A 15,003-nucleotide genomic window follows, 5' to 3' on the forward strand; every position below is an offset into this window, starting at 1 on the left:
AATATTTTATATTATGAGAAGTCTAGTTAAGAGACATATTTTCTTCTAAAGTTCTTATATCTTGTAGGTGAATATAGTGATTGTCCCTCAAAACTAAACTATTTCAAAGAACTGAAGGATTGGCTCATAAATCTTCCAGCATGTCTTTGGTTGCATGATGGAAGTTGGAAACATAATATTCAGACAAGGGTTATACTTCCCAAAAAAATGATCAAAAAGCACTTCTGTATTTAGCCTTAAAAATGAAGGAAGTGCTGGCATATGCTACAATATGGATGAACCTAGAGGACATTGTGTTGTGTGAAATAGGTCAGACACAAAAGGGCAAATATTGTGTGATTTCATTCCACTTATATGAGGTGTCTTGAGAAGGCAAATTCATAGAGGCAAAACAGAATGGCAGGTATCAAGGGCTGGGGGAAGTGGACATAGGGAGTTAGTGCTTAGTGAGTATGAGGTGTTTGGGATATTAGTTCTAGTAAAAATTCTGGAGTTAGTGGTGATGGTCACACAGCATGTGAATGTGCTTGATGCCACTGACTTGTACAGAGATGCAAAAATGAGAATACGTGTTTATGAGAAAGCATTTTTTTTGGTACTGAAATCCTCTAAGGAAAGTTACAGTGATTCTATTTTCTTGGCCAAAGTTCCAAAATAAAAAGAGGTTAAGTAACCTCAAGATCACTCAGTAAATAAATGGAAGAGCTAAAAATGGAACGGAGGGTTTCCCGACTCTCTCTTGATGAACACGTGAGCATCCTTCTCTGCAGCAGTGAGGTTGGCAGCATGCATGAGGGATTGGCAGGCTGAAGAGAATCTTCCATGTCTTAAAATAGTTGCGGAGTTCTAAAAACTTATCATGGCAAAGCAAACTCTGTTACAAATGCTGACTCCTCATCCCAGCCCTAGCACTCTCTACTAAGGAAACTAAGGAAATGAAGGAAATAGATGGCCTTTGAATAGCCACATTTTCATATCCTGATGAATTCCTGCTATTTACTTAATTGTTTGGGTCATTTTTAGCATTGCTTTTCCTCTTTTTTTTTTTTTTAAATAGCATCTGTCAAGTTTGCTAGAACATTTTCGGTGCCAAGGAAATTAATAGAAATTTTAAAATCAATTTCAACAAACATATTACTCTTCAATTTGCTTTAAAAGGCACATACATTAATTGAAGTTCTTTGGACACCTACTCAAAGTTATAAGTATAATAATTATATTTTCATGAAAAAATGAGAGCTCAGTACTATCAAGGATAAACACAGCTGGACATTCATTGTAGCAGTGAAAACAGATTTTATTCAGTAACCACTGACAGTCGGGGGCAGAAAGAAGCTCCATTCTGATTTGCGCAGAGGTGACTGGGCCTTCGAAAGGGAGAAGGAGGGAGTGGGAAGTGGGAATGAGCCCGGGCTCAAGAGTCAGAGAAGAGAAAAATTACAAAGTTGGTCAGTGTAAATGCAATTAAGGCAGCTGTGCCCCCTAGCTGTCAATGATCTAAGTTAGGATTCTGTCCTTCCACCAGGACTGGGAAACAGAGGCTCTAGCCTTCCTAATAATTACATTTCAAAAGAATGGCTTTCAGGTACTTGAGAAAGGCACTCTGAAGGTTTGATAGATACATATAGATCTCAGAGGGACAGAAGAAAGATTCACAATTCGAAGTCCTTTTCAGTAAATGCTCTAAAAAAGAGTGGTCAGGGGCCTATGGTCAGGTGTAGGCTAGAATGAACTGTAAATTCTTTTGACAGCCTTGAACTTTTGCAAACAAGAGCTCGAAAGGGGACTGGATCATCCCAGGATGCAGCCTTAGGTTGCTAGACTTCTCTTAGTGCAGAGGTGTGAATGGAATGTTTGTGTCGAGAGTTTCTGCAGTTGTTGGTACCCTTGATGTTATGTCTTTATAGGAGAGAATATAGTGTCAGATGTTAGATGCAGAGATGACAGCAAAAAGTTTGATTTTAAGCTGTGCTTTAGGTCTTCTGTGTCACATTAGATATGAGAATCATGAGTGAAGTTTGACTTTTGATAAACACTTTGTCTATGGTTGCCTGTGTTTGGAAGAAAGTATCAGTGGTTCACTGGCCTCAAGGGATTCTCCCAGCCTCCTGAGTAGCTGAAACTGCAGGCATGTACCACGCACGCCAAGCTAATTTTTTATTTTTATTTTTTGTAGATACAGGGTCTATGTTGCCTAGGCTGGTCGTGAACCCCTGGGCTCAAGCCCTCCTCCTGCCTCAGCCTCCCTAAGTGCTGGGATTACAGGCGTGAGCCACCACACCTGGCCTTTTTTTTTTTTTTTTTCTTCAGAATATAAATTAATAGTTTGAGTAAAATATTAACAAATTTATGTTAATGAATGGGTGTTTGGTAATATATCCAGTTTTTACCTTGTTTTAGTTCACAAGCCAGAATTTCCCCCACTTAAGTAGGATATAAGATTTATTTGCCTAGCTGGAAAAATCTATATTGAATAATGCATATCAGAAAAAAAGACAGAAATTATAATTCAGAAATGACACCCTGTCTAAATAGTTTTATAAACAGATAGAAAACTATATTATTCACCAGACGAAATAGTAATACCAGAGGATTAATAGACAATATCTATAAAATAGGCACTACTTTGTAAGAAATATGTTTGCTACTGAATTAATCTGACATTGTCCTTCCTGTGAAATTTTACATTGTGCAAGTTTTATTTGTTTTTTTCTTGGATTGCATATTTTTCTCATCTTTACAGATATGTGCATAATACAAAACGATGCCTTCTGTGTTTTTCTATTAAAGATATTTTTATTGTCTCCTTTTAAAATAGGATGTTTTCATTATATCTAATAGCTTAAGAAAATACTTTTTCTATTATTCCTCTGTATTTTACAGAATGGAATAAATTGTGCTTTTTTGACATCTTCTCACTCATAGTTTTCAGAACTTTTTCACTTTAGATTTGTGGATATGCGTTTCTGTTTTCAAGTTATACATCACTGAGTCTGTCTTTTCACTTGGTCTAAATGTCTCTGTGACAGATACTAGAACACCTCCTATTCACTTAAAGGATTCAATATCATTCAATTTGCAAGGCTGAGGTTGGAAAATGAGTCATGGGCTCTTTGAGTTTCCCACTGAGTATTCGAGGATATAAAAATGGTAACAATAGTCACTGGAGACTACTAGAGTAGGGAGGAAGGGAGGAAGAGTTGAAAAACTATTAGGTACTATGCTCACTACCTGGGTGATGAGATCAACTGTACCCCAAACTTCAGTATCATGCAATATACTCATGTTACAAACCTGCATGTGTACCCCCTGAATCTAAAATAAAATGAAAACTAATTTTTTAAAAAAGGTGATTTCCACTAATCATCAATGAGAATAGATACTTTCATGATGGGAAGTGTGGGGTCCAAAGTGTTGAGCAGTATATTTTGAGAAATATCCCAGGCCTCTGTCATAGACTAGCTCCCTTTAGAACCCCAGAGAACCCCTAAACATCATAATCTTTTTCTCTTTGTGGAGATTCTGAACAGTCCTAAACATGACATGATGAAGTGATTAATAGGAGAACCACCTGGAATGACTCCAACAGGTGCAGCCATTAAATTGCAACCAAAAGGATGACTTTTGCATCTCACTAAACAGATGGTTCTCCTGTGAGTGACAGGTCTGTTCTTAATTAGCTGGTAATAAGAATGCAGTGAACTTGGAAGACCTACCAAAGGGGGCAACAGGGAGGAGTGATCCAGCATTCCAACTCATTTCATGTCACTATGGATCATAAAGGAATAAAGCACCATTAAAAGGAAAGACAATTATACGGAGAAGCCTGTAAACTAGTCACTTACATAGTTAATTATTTAAATGAAATATGTGTTTGTGGGGAAAAAATAGTTAAGTAATACCCTGTAGCTATTTTATAGCCCTTGCCTAGAAGCTTCTATATATAGCTTGGGTTTGTTTTTACATGTCCATTCAACTAATGATTCCAGATTTCTTAACTACCTTAGACACTCTTCTAAATTTCCAGTCTGGGACTTTCAATCGCCAGATGCCTCAACCTCATCTTCTATCTTCCACTTAGTTGCCACTTTTTTCTAATAGTTCTGCCCCTGCTCACCAGCTCTTACAACGAAAAGAGACAAGAAATGACATTAGAAGAGCTCTGGCTTTGAGTGAGACACTTTCAGTACATTTCATCATTTAATGTTTCCAACAATCTCCGTATTACTGATAAAGAAACTAAGATTCAGAGAGGTTAATAACTTGCTCAAGATTGTGTTCACAGCACTTATCAGAGCTAAGGGTCACTACCAGATCTCTCTGATACCACCTGTACTATTCTCACTCTGCATTCAGCATCCCAGTATCTTGTCACTGACTTAGTCACCCACTGATGAGAGAGTGTGTCTAGTGTCTACAAGAGTCTGCTTGTAAAAGAGCAGTTTTAGGATTTATAAGGTATATGTGTGCATATTTTTAAAAAGACAATCAACATTTATCATGCTTTCTAAAGTATTAACCTTGCTTTCAATATCTGTAAGCTCTGGTGAAGATTTAGAAATAAATACAAGGAGATAAATGTTGATAGAGGTCCCCCTCCCTAGTGAAAATGACTTTTACTCTCCACATAGAGACTTGTATTTACTATATGGCAGCCAAGATCTATTTAATAGACGAATACATTTGGAAACCTCCAGATAGCATTGGAGCATTGGAAAATGAATTGTCAAAATTGACATTCATTTTCCAAACCCTAGAATTACCATGTCGTGAGGCTGTGGGTTGCATTGGAAAAAATGTCTTTTCCTGTGCTCTGCAGCATTCATTGAGAAAACTTCAGTGAAGACATGATAGGGAATGAGGAAGACTAAGCGTAGCCTAATACTTTTCTTTCAATATAAACATGTTTAGAGTGTGTGCATGAGGCATAGTCATATGTCATATTTCATTTTCTATAAGCCTTATAAAAATAATTATATTAATATCCAATTTGACCTATAGTTGATTAAAGTCATTATTTCTGCTAGTAAATAATTTTCAGTGAAGGCCTAGGGAGGCTATTTGGGCAAAGGAATAATAAACAATTTTCTCTTGGGAATTCTTTCAAAAGTTGCATTTCAATTAAGATGGTGTTGGATAACAAAAGCAGTTGAAGTGGAATTATGAATTTGAAGTACTTACCATCCAACACTAAAACAACTCATTAAACCCCTACTGTTAAAGATTACTTAACATTAGCATCCACGGAGACTTTTTGCCCACCAAAGTCAATGAAGGCAGTGCTGAGCCACACAAACCAGTGATAAAAGGCTCAGCAGTGACTTGGCTAGAGGCCCAGATGTGGTTCATCCACTATAAATTTTACTAGATAATCATAGTCAATTACAAGTACTTTTTGAAAAATGCTTCTATTTTTTTTGTCTTTGGGCACCAGATCTGCATCCAGTCTATCCAATAACCTTACACTATTAGGGAGAAATGTAACATCAATTTATTGTATCATTTCATGATATAATAACACTGGAAATGAGCATATCAGAAATTAACCCCTAATTTAGTATATGTAACTATATACTCAATCTCTTTATTTGGATATTTAATAGACATCTCAAAGATGAACCCTTGAGTCCATCCCTCTCCCATATCCCAAGGGCATGATCCCATTTGCCCCATCCTGGTAAATGGTAGTACCCAGTGGTTTGAGTTAGAAAAATAATGTCTTCTTGATTCTTCTTTCTATCTGATTCCCTATGTCAACTTCTAAAGTCTATACATTTCACCTCCATAATCTACTTTGACCACTTCTTAATACCTTCCCACCACTAGTCCAAGGCCCAAGCTTCATTAGTCCATGCATTGCCCTTGGACAAATTTTTTAAAGGTATCTCTTTCTCAAAGCAAAATCAACTGCTAGAATATTGGTATAATATACTCTTTCTCTAAGGAAAACATATCAATGCCCATCTGCTGGAAAGCAATTGTAATAAATATACAAATCCATAATGCTCATGCTTATGCCACAAATGGTGCCTCTGGGATTGTGTCATGCAAAGCCCACAGAATTGTGTATAGCAGCCCTGAGTGAGGCCACCCATCGTCTGATGTCTAGACTACTGCAAGAGCTATCTACCTGACCAATATCCTCTCTTGCCCTCCTGCCACAGTCAGTGTTTTCCCATGCGGCATCTAGAATGGTCTTTTGAAAATTGTATATCACATTTTGTCCTTCTCCTGTTAAAAGCCTTCCAATGGCTTCAGTTTATGCTCAAATAGAAAGTAAAATCCAAACTCCTTTCCATGGTCTATAAATCTCACTAAGATCTGGCCTCAGCCTATCTCTCCAGTCTTCCCTCCAAGCTCTCAGGCTGACATTTAATCAGGATGCATTGATAGGGCTTAATGACCGGTACCCTTTCTGACTGACTGGTGCCCTGCCATGCTAGACATTAATATGTTTAGTATATACTTTGACCCTGCTCATTTGGCTCTACTCATATGGATTTTGCGGTTCCTGGACATAGCAGGCTTATTTTAATCTGTGTTACTTTCCTAGGGCTGCCCTCACAAATTACCACAAACTGGGTGGCTCAAAATAACAGGAATTTATTCTCCAACAGTTGTGGAGACTAGAAATCTGCACTCAAGGGGTCAGCAGTGTTGATGCCTTCTCGAGGCAGTGAGTGGGAACCCGTTGCCTGCCTCTCTCCTAGTTTCTGGTGGTTGCCAGCAATCCTTGGTGTTCCTTGGCTTTTGGCTGCATACCTCCAATCTCTGCCTCTGTCTTCACACGACCTTGTCCCCTCCTCTCTGTGTCTGTATCCCTTTCCCTTCTTTTATAAGAAGAGACTTGTCATTAGATTTAGGGACTAATCAATTCAGGATGACCTTGTTCCCAAATTCATAATTTAATTTCATCCATAAAGATTCTTATTCCATTAAGGTTATATTCTGAGGTTCTGCATGAACATATCTCTTGGAAGACCACTGTTAAATCCACTATACTTTGTAGCAGTTTTTCATGTAAAATTTCTTCCCTGAATATTTTTCACCTGGCAGGACTGGCATTGTTCCTTTACTTTATCCCAAGTTCTTCTCAAGGAATAGTTCCTCAGAGAGGCTTTTCCTGAGTGCTGTATCTAAAATAGCTTTCCCTTCTCCCCATCACTCTTGATTCTTTTATTCAGCTTTTATTTTTATTTTCGTGACACTTTGATATCACCTGCCATGTCATTGGGTATTGTTTATTTTTTGTTTATTGATTCTTCTCCTGACTATAAGCTCCATGAGGTCAGGAACTTTGTCTGCATCTCATTATTACCTAATGAGGAATCAGCAAACCATGTCCCGCTGGCCAAACCTGACCTGCCACTGTTTCTATGAAGTTTGATTGGAGTACAGCCAAGCCCATATGTTTACAGATCATCTATGGCTGCTTCCATGCTGTAACAGCAAAGTTGAATCATCATGACAGAGACCATATAGCCCACAAAGCCTAAAATACATGCTAGCTGGCACTTTACAGAAAGCTACATGTTGATGGCATATGTGTCTGGGTTATGTTATATACTTGTTGAATATTTATTGTAAAGAGTTATTTCTAAGCAGAGAAATTTAATTTGGTTTTAGGGTTGACACTGAAGAGAAAGATATCTGGGTTCTTTTTTTTCTGTTTCTAATTTAGAGGGATTCATAAATGCTAATTTCAGTGGTTAAAAGAGGAAGAGGAAATTCTGTTAAGACAAGATTAGAGAATGCACTTTTTAGATCACAAATTGCTTCAAAGAGTATGCCATCTTGTTTAATTTTCGTAATGATCCAATTTGGTCAATATTATGCTCTCTGTTTCACAGGAAGATAAAATGAGGTCACCCAACTAGTAAGGGGCAAAGCCAGGACTCCACTGGGCTCTGACTTCAGGTTTCAGGGTCTTCTTTTTGCTTCTTTTCCATAGCAAATATCATCTTCCAAAGAGAGTAAACATAGATACCTCACTGGGGCCATTTCATACATCCAACATTTTCTATGAATAAGTTTAAATCATGAAGTATATCTCAGGCTTCTCAAATTATAAGCATTTTCTTACATTTTAGCATAAGATGTAAAGATGAAAGGGTGACAGCTATTTCAGAGCATAAACAATGCCATAATTTTTGTACCCCCACAATCTCTAGAAGAGTGCAACATAATACCCAAGGGAGATAACCAATACTTAGTAAATGTAATTGTATTCTAATACCCAATACAATATTTTAAAAAGTGCTATCTAAAGGCCTGAGAAACTTAAAATATTTTCTTGAAATCTCAAATGGCCATCTAAACAATAAAATGATAGGTACTTGGGTTTTCTTTAAAATTTTAGATTCTTTGTATCATTTACTGCTTTTTCAGATTCTTCAAGTATTTGCTTTACTAAAGAAGTGTGAAGTAAAAAGGCAGTGAACATGGGTATTTCAAAAAGCCATTAGTGAACCTGAAAAAAATCTCCTAGAACATGGGAAAGAAAAACAAATCAGGAAAACTGTGAGAAAAAGATAAAAGATAACTGCTGACGAGGTTACAGGGAAAAGGGAATGCTTATACATAGTGAATGAAATGTAAATTAGTTCAGCCACTGTGGAAAGCAGTTTGGCGATTTCTCAAAGAACTTAGAACTACCGTTTGACTGAGCAATCCCATTGTTGAGTATATAACCAAAGGAACATGAATCATTCTGCCATAAAGACACTTGCACATGTATGTTCATCACAGAACTATTCATGATAGACAAGACATGGAATCAATGTAAATGCCCATCAATTTTAGAATGGATAAAGAAAATGTGGTACATATGCATCAAAGAATACTACGCAGCTATAAAAAAGCATGAGATCATGTCCTTTGCAGCAGCATGGATGGAGCTGGAGGCCATTATCCTAAGCAAACTAACATAGAAATGGAAAACCAAATACTGCATATTCTCACTTATAAGTGGGAGCTAAACATTGAGAACATATGGACACAAAGAAGAGAACAATAGACATGAAGACCTACTTGAGGGTGGGGGATGGGAGGAAGATGAAGGTTGAAAAACTACCCATTGGGTACGATGGTTATTACCCGGGAGATCAAATAACCTGTACACTGAAGCCCTATAACCTGCAATTTACCTATATAACAAACCCTGAACCTAAAATAACAGTTAAAAATAAATAAATGAATAAATAAATAAAAGATCTGGAGGACAGAGCAAAGGATTCAATGTCTATATGGTAAGAGTTTTAGGGAATGACAGGATTAGTGAATGAAGAAGAGACATACGGGTATCTACTACTTTCTAAAGTAAATAGAATAGCTATAAACCAATAGATCTAATAGGTTCCCCAGAAAGGAAAGTTAATCAAACAGCAACCAACAAATAGAGTTTTGACCATGATACATTAGGAATTCTGCTGGTATTTGTAAGATTATATAAGGAGTAAAAAAGTATTCATAATAATGATTAAGACTTTGACTAGAAGAGTAGAAATTTCATCAGTCACATTATTTTAAAAGATGGCATGGATATATCTACCTGAGATTCAGTCCTTTCTTGCTTTTTATTTATTCATCTACTACGTGTGGTTGCTGGGCAGTCAGTGCTATATGCTGGTTCTACACAGCAGAATATGGCATGTTCCTTGTCCTCAGGGAGTGCATAGTCAGATGAGAGACAATTTCAATAGATGTGGTCCTCAGAAAGGTCAAGAAAGGTTTCTTAGTGGAAGAGACTTTCGAGCCACTCAGGAAGGAAGGGACATTACGGGCAGAAAAACCAGTGCATGCCAAAGCACAGAGGCAAAAGAATCCTACTTTAATTCTCAGAGTCCTGGGCTTTTCTCCATTTCTTCACCCTTATACTTTCAATTTTGCAGCACTGGAACTTTCAGACCAACTATTAGGAAAATTGACATCTTCCTTCATTGTTTCAATGATATTTGCCAAATGAAGAAGGGTACAAATTAAGGCAAAAGATTAAAAAGGATAAAGAAAGGAAAGGACAAGTGTCTTAAAGACAAAGCAACTTGCACCTCTGAGAGTGAGCTATCCTCAGAAGTAAGATATTTAATATGAAATATTTTGCATGTCTATTTCATTCAGAAAGCCCCAAGGCAGAAACCTGTTTACTCTATGGCTTATGCAATGCTGAATTGGCTGTCAACATTCAAGTCATAAATAATAATAATAATGGCGCACAAAAGCCAGGAAATGCAAATGCAAAGGCTTTCATTGTAATGTTAACACTCATCCAAATTGTATGTGTATAATATCTCTCAATATCTGGATAAACTTTCCAGGGCTGTTTTGTTATATGAAAAATGTATAATATAGTCAAGTTATGATTATAATGAGAATCTTAGATTTTCACAATTTGGTCCTTTTCTAAGCCTTATGGTTTAAAGCCTTCACATTATATTCACAGGAAGTTTCACATTAAGGAATAGAAGCAGACTGTCTTTTGCATTTGTAGATAACACTTTTCTCCCTGTATAGATATAATAGCACATGCACTGTGGAACCCAGTTTTCTTCAGTAGAGGTCACAGAGTTTCTCAATGACCATCTCATCAGATCCAGCTTAGGACCAGCAGCTCACTTTCTCATTATCGGGCTACCAGCAAGGAAGCATTGTTGCCTGAGACAGAAAGCTGATGGTTCATTTCCATAAACACACATGTGGGATGGAAGTCCCAGCCTCTAACTTATCACTGGCCACAGGCTCTATTTTGTTAGGGTAGAAACCCACTCAATATACCTTCAAATTCACTTAACTAAATTGCTTTTAATTCAATTTAATAAATATTGATTGACCTCCTCGGATATTTCTGTGTTTAAAACATACGCTAGGCACAGTGCAAACTACACAGATTGAAGCACAGTTACTACTCCACAAACCCACAGAATTACAATCTGTAGGAATAGTGGTCAATTACACAGGGATTTAGCAAGATAATATACAACTAAAGAAGTATAAAGTACTTTGAGAGTTTGTAGGGAGAAATTACAGGAAAAGATCTCAAGCAAATTCTTAGAAAAGAAATCACTAAAGATAACATTTTAAAGATGGACAGGATTTTTTAAATCAAAATTTATTCAGTTAATAACATATTAATCTTGAGTAAATGTAGCCCTAGTTACACAAAAATATACTTTCAGTTTCTAATATCTCCAATTTCAAGATTACTCTTGTAAAACTCTTACTACATTCACGTTATGGAGAAGTTGTTAAACAGCAACAATTGAAATATCATCTTGAAACTAGTAAAGGAAGGAAATGGGACATTTATTCATGAAATTCACTTTTAAGGTACATTTATAAAACAGTCTCCTAAGAATTACAATTCTATCCAGTTTCCACTGAGCAATTGTATAATCACTCGACTATAGCACTGAAACTAAATGAGAGGAAATTCAAAATTACTTTGGAAAAGAAACAAAAAAGTTTCTATGCTTCTGGATCAATAGGAGAGACTTGTTGAATAGTTCCAACAAGAACATTCGACAATATAAAAACAAAATAAGATGTAACCACTCATAAAATTCACATTTATATAACGTATATCTAAAAACATTCTCCTATGATGATTTTGGGGTGACACAATTCACACCCATATAAGACAGAGAATTTAAATGATAAATGTTTTGTGTCTGTCCTGACTGCTCTGCCGATCAGCTCTTCCTCCATCTGTCTCCTTCTCCGTGGACTTCCTATTCCCTGAGACTCAGCAATATTGAAATTAGGCCATAGTAAACCTACAGTGGCCTCTAAGTGTTCAAGTGAAGGGAAGAGTCACTTTTTCTTCGCTGCAAATCAATCACAAACTAGAAATGATTAAGCTGAGTAAGGCATGTCAAAGTCAAGACAGGTTGAAAGCTGGGCCTCTTGAGCCACATAGTCAGCCAAACTGGGAATGCAAAGAAAAAGTTCTAGAAGGAAATTAAAAGTGGTATTCCAGTCAACACACAAATAATAAGAAAGAGAAACAACTTTATTGCTGATATGTAGAAAGTTTTAGTGGTCTGGACAGAAGATCAAACCAGCCACAACATTTCCTTATACTAAAGCCTAATCCAGAGCAAGGTCCTAACTCTACAATTCTATGAAGGCTGAGAGAGGTAAGGAAGCTGTAGAAGAAAGTTTAAAACTAGCAGAAATTTGTTAATGCTGTTAAAAGAAAGAAGCCATCCTCATATCATCAAAGTGCAAGGTGAAGCAACAAGGGCTGATACAGAACCTGCAAGTTTTCCAGAACATCTAGCTAAGATCATTGATGAAGGTGGCTACGCTAAACAACACATTTGCATTGTAGATGAAATGGCCTTCTGTTGGAAGAAAATGCTATCTAGGACTTTGATAGAGAGGAGAAGTTGAGGCCTGATTTCAAAGCCTCAAAGAACAGGCTGACACTTGTTAGGGGTTAATATAGCTGGTGACTTTTTAAGTTGAAGCCAAAGTTCACTTACCATTCCAAAAACTCTGGGGCTTTAAGCTTGATGCTAAATCCTCTCTGCCTATGCTCTATAAATGGAGCAACAAAACCTGGATGACAACATATCTGTTTACAGCATGGTTTACTGATAATTTTAAGTACACTGTTGAGGCTCACTGCTCAGAAAAAGATTCCTTTCAAAATATTACTGCTAACTGACAATGCACTTGGTCTCTGATGGAGATGTGCAGGGAGATGAATGTTGTTTTCATGCCCATGAGAACAACATCATTCATTTTGCAGCCCATGGATTAAGGAGTAATTTTGACTTTCAAGTTTTATTATATAAAAAAATACATTTTATATGGCTATAGCCACCATAGATAGTGATTCCTCTGATGGATCTGTGCAAAGTAAATTGAAAACCTTCTGGAAAAGATTCACCATTCTCGATGCCATTAAGAACATTCATGATTCATGGGAGGAGGTCAAAATATCAACATTAACAGGAATTTGAAATAAGTTGAGGGGTCCAAGACGTCAGTGGAGGAAGTGACTGCAAATGTGGTGGACATAGCAAGAGAACAAAAATGAGAATTGGAGGTTAAAGATGTGACTGAATTGCTGCAATCACATGATTTGTCTTTAATAGATGAGGAGTTGCTTTTTATGGATGAGCAAATAAAGTAGTTTTTTGAGATGTTGGATGTGCTGTGAACATTGTTGAAATGACAACAAATAATTTAGAATATTACATAAACATAGTTGATAATTCGGCATCAGGGTTTGAAAAGATTAATTCCAATTTTGAAAGTCGTTCTACTGTTGGGTAAAATGCTATCAAACAGCATTGCATGCTACAGAGATGCACACTGAAACTGTGAATTTCATTGCACCGTCAGATTCATGCCACATTGAAAGTAGAGTCAATGTGGCAAACTTCATTTTTGTCTTATTTTAAGAAATTGTTATAGCCACTCCAACCTTCATAGTCACCGCCCTGATCAGTCAGTAGCCATCAACAGTGAGGGCAAGACCCTCCACCAGCAAAAACTCGTTGAAGGCTCAGATGATCATTAGCATTTTTTCATAACAAAGTATTTTAAATTAAGGCTTGTACATTTTTTATTAGACATAATGCTATTACACACTTAATAGACTATAGTATAGTGTAAACATAACTCTTTTGTACACTGGGAAAACAAAGAATTTGTGTGACTCACTTTAATATAATTTTTACTTTATTGTGGTTATCTGCAACTTAACCTGCAATGTCTCCAAGGTATCCCTGTAGAATTCAATGGACAGAATTAACCTACGGCATTCACATTTAGATACTCTAATTATAAAACATTATACTGAGAATTATAGTTATACCAAGCTCCAGTTTGATCCATTGTATAATCACTTAACAGCAATATAACTAATAGAGGAAACATCAAAATTATTTTCATCTTGTGGGGGAAAAGCCTCTTGCTGTGGTTCTAGACCTTCAGAAGGATGCTTGTTAAAGGAGAATGAACTTGGAAGGTGGCTCACTTTTTTCAGGTGGGAAGGTTGAAACTAAAGAAGGTTGCAAGTGTCTGCCAGTGCATGGAGCCCCAGAAAGTGCTTTGGAGTGCCCTTGTAGAGGATGAAGTGGTCCGATGAAGGAATCCTGCCTTAGAGTCCTTACCCCATCAGGGTGGCATCTGGTTCACATGGGATGCTGGACCTGACTTCCTGTGCCATCACAACCAGATGCTCCTTTTTCCTTGAGGATCTGGCCACCCAAAGGATTCCCTGGTGGTTCTCGCAAGCCCTACCAAATACCTCATTTCGAACGTCAGAGACTTAAGTATGCCTTTTGGAATGTTTAAATTCTTCCATGATAAATTTTGTCTGATTTCATCTCTCTTTTTAGGTTATTGAGATTTCTCTCAGCTGTCAGAGCTCTCAGAGTATCACCATGAACTTTTCTTTCATGGGAAATAGCTGGCTTTGATAACAGTAATTTACTAGAGTTTTTGTGGAACAAATTTTGGCTTGTATTTTATGTGTCCAGTCTTTACATGGATAGCTGATCTTGTCACCAGTTTTGGATAGATTCACCTCTGTTTTTATGAGTTAAACTTGTTATTTATTGGATATTTAATGAAAATTCATTCTTTAATATAGTTCAGAAAGGAGCTAAAGTTTCTCCTGCAATTTTTGCATCTTCCTTTCTAATGCTTTTCTCTAATTACAAGGACACTTTCTCAGCTTTAAGATTTCTAATTTGATCATTAAGTGCATCCATTATTTTGTCTTTTTTAGTTAATTTAGTGTACATTTGGTTATTTTTTTATTTTTCAAATACATTCTTTTTCTTGAGATGGAGTCATGCTCCATTGCCCAAGTGGCATGATCTCAGCTCGTGGCAACCTCCGCCTCCCCGGTTCAAGCGATTCTCCTGCCTCAGCCTTCCAAGTAGCTGGGATTACAGGCATCCACCACCGCACCCAGCTAATTTTTGTATTTTTATTAGAGACAGGGTTTCACCATGTTGGCCAGGCTGGTCTTGAACTCCTCACCTCAGG

The 15,003-nt window shown here is 37.0% G+C and overlaps 1 protein-coding gene across 1 annotated transcript in view; it reads left to right on the forward strand.

The window, feature by feature from the left end:
- The window catches only part of KCNB2 (potassium voltage-gated channel subfamily B member 2), a 488,419-nt gene that overhangs the window by 114,728 nt on the left and 358,688 nt on the right, over positions 1 to 15,003 (forward strand). The window lies entirely within an intron of this gene.

This window comes from Papio anubis, chromosome 8, assembly GCF_008728515.1.
Source record: "Papio anubis isolate 15944 chromosome 8, Panubis1.0, whole genome shotgun sequence".
Classification (NCBI taxonomy): Eukaryota; Metazoa; Chordata; class Mammalia; order Primates; family Cercopithecidae; genus Papio; species Papio anubis.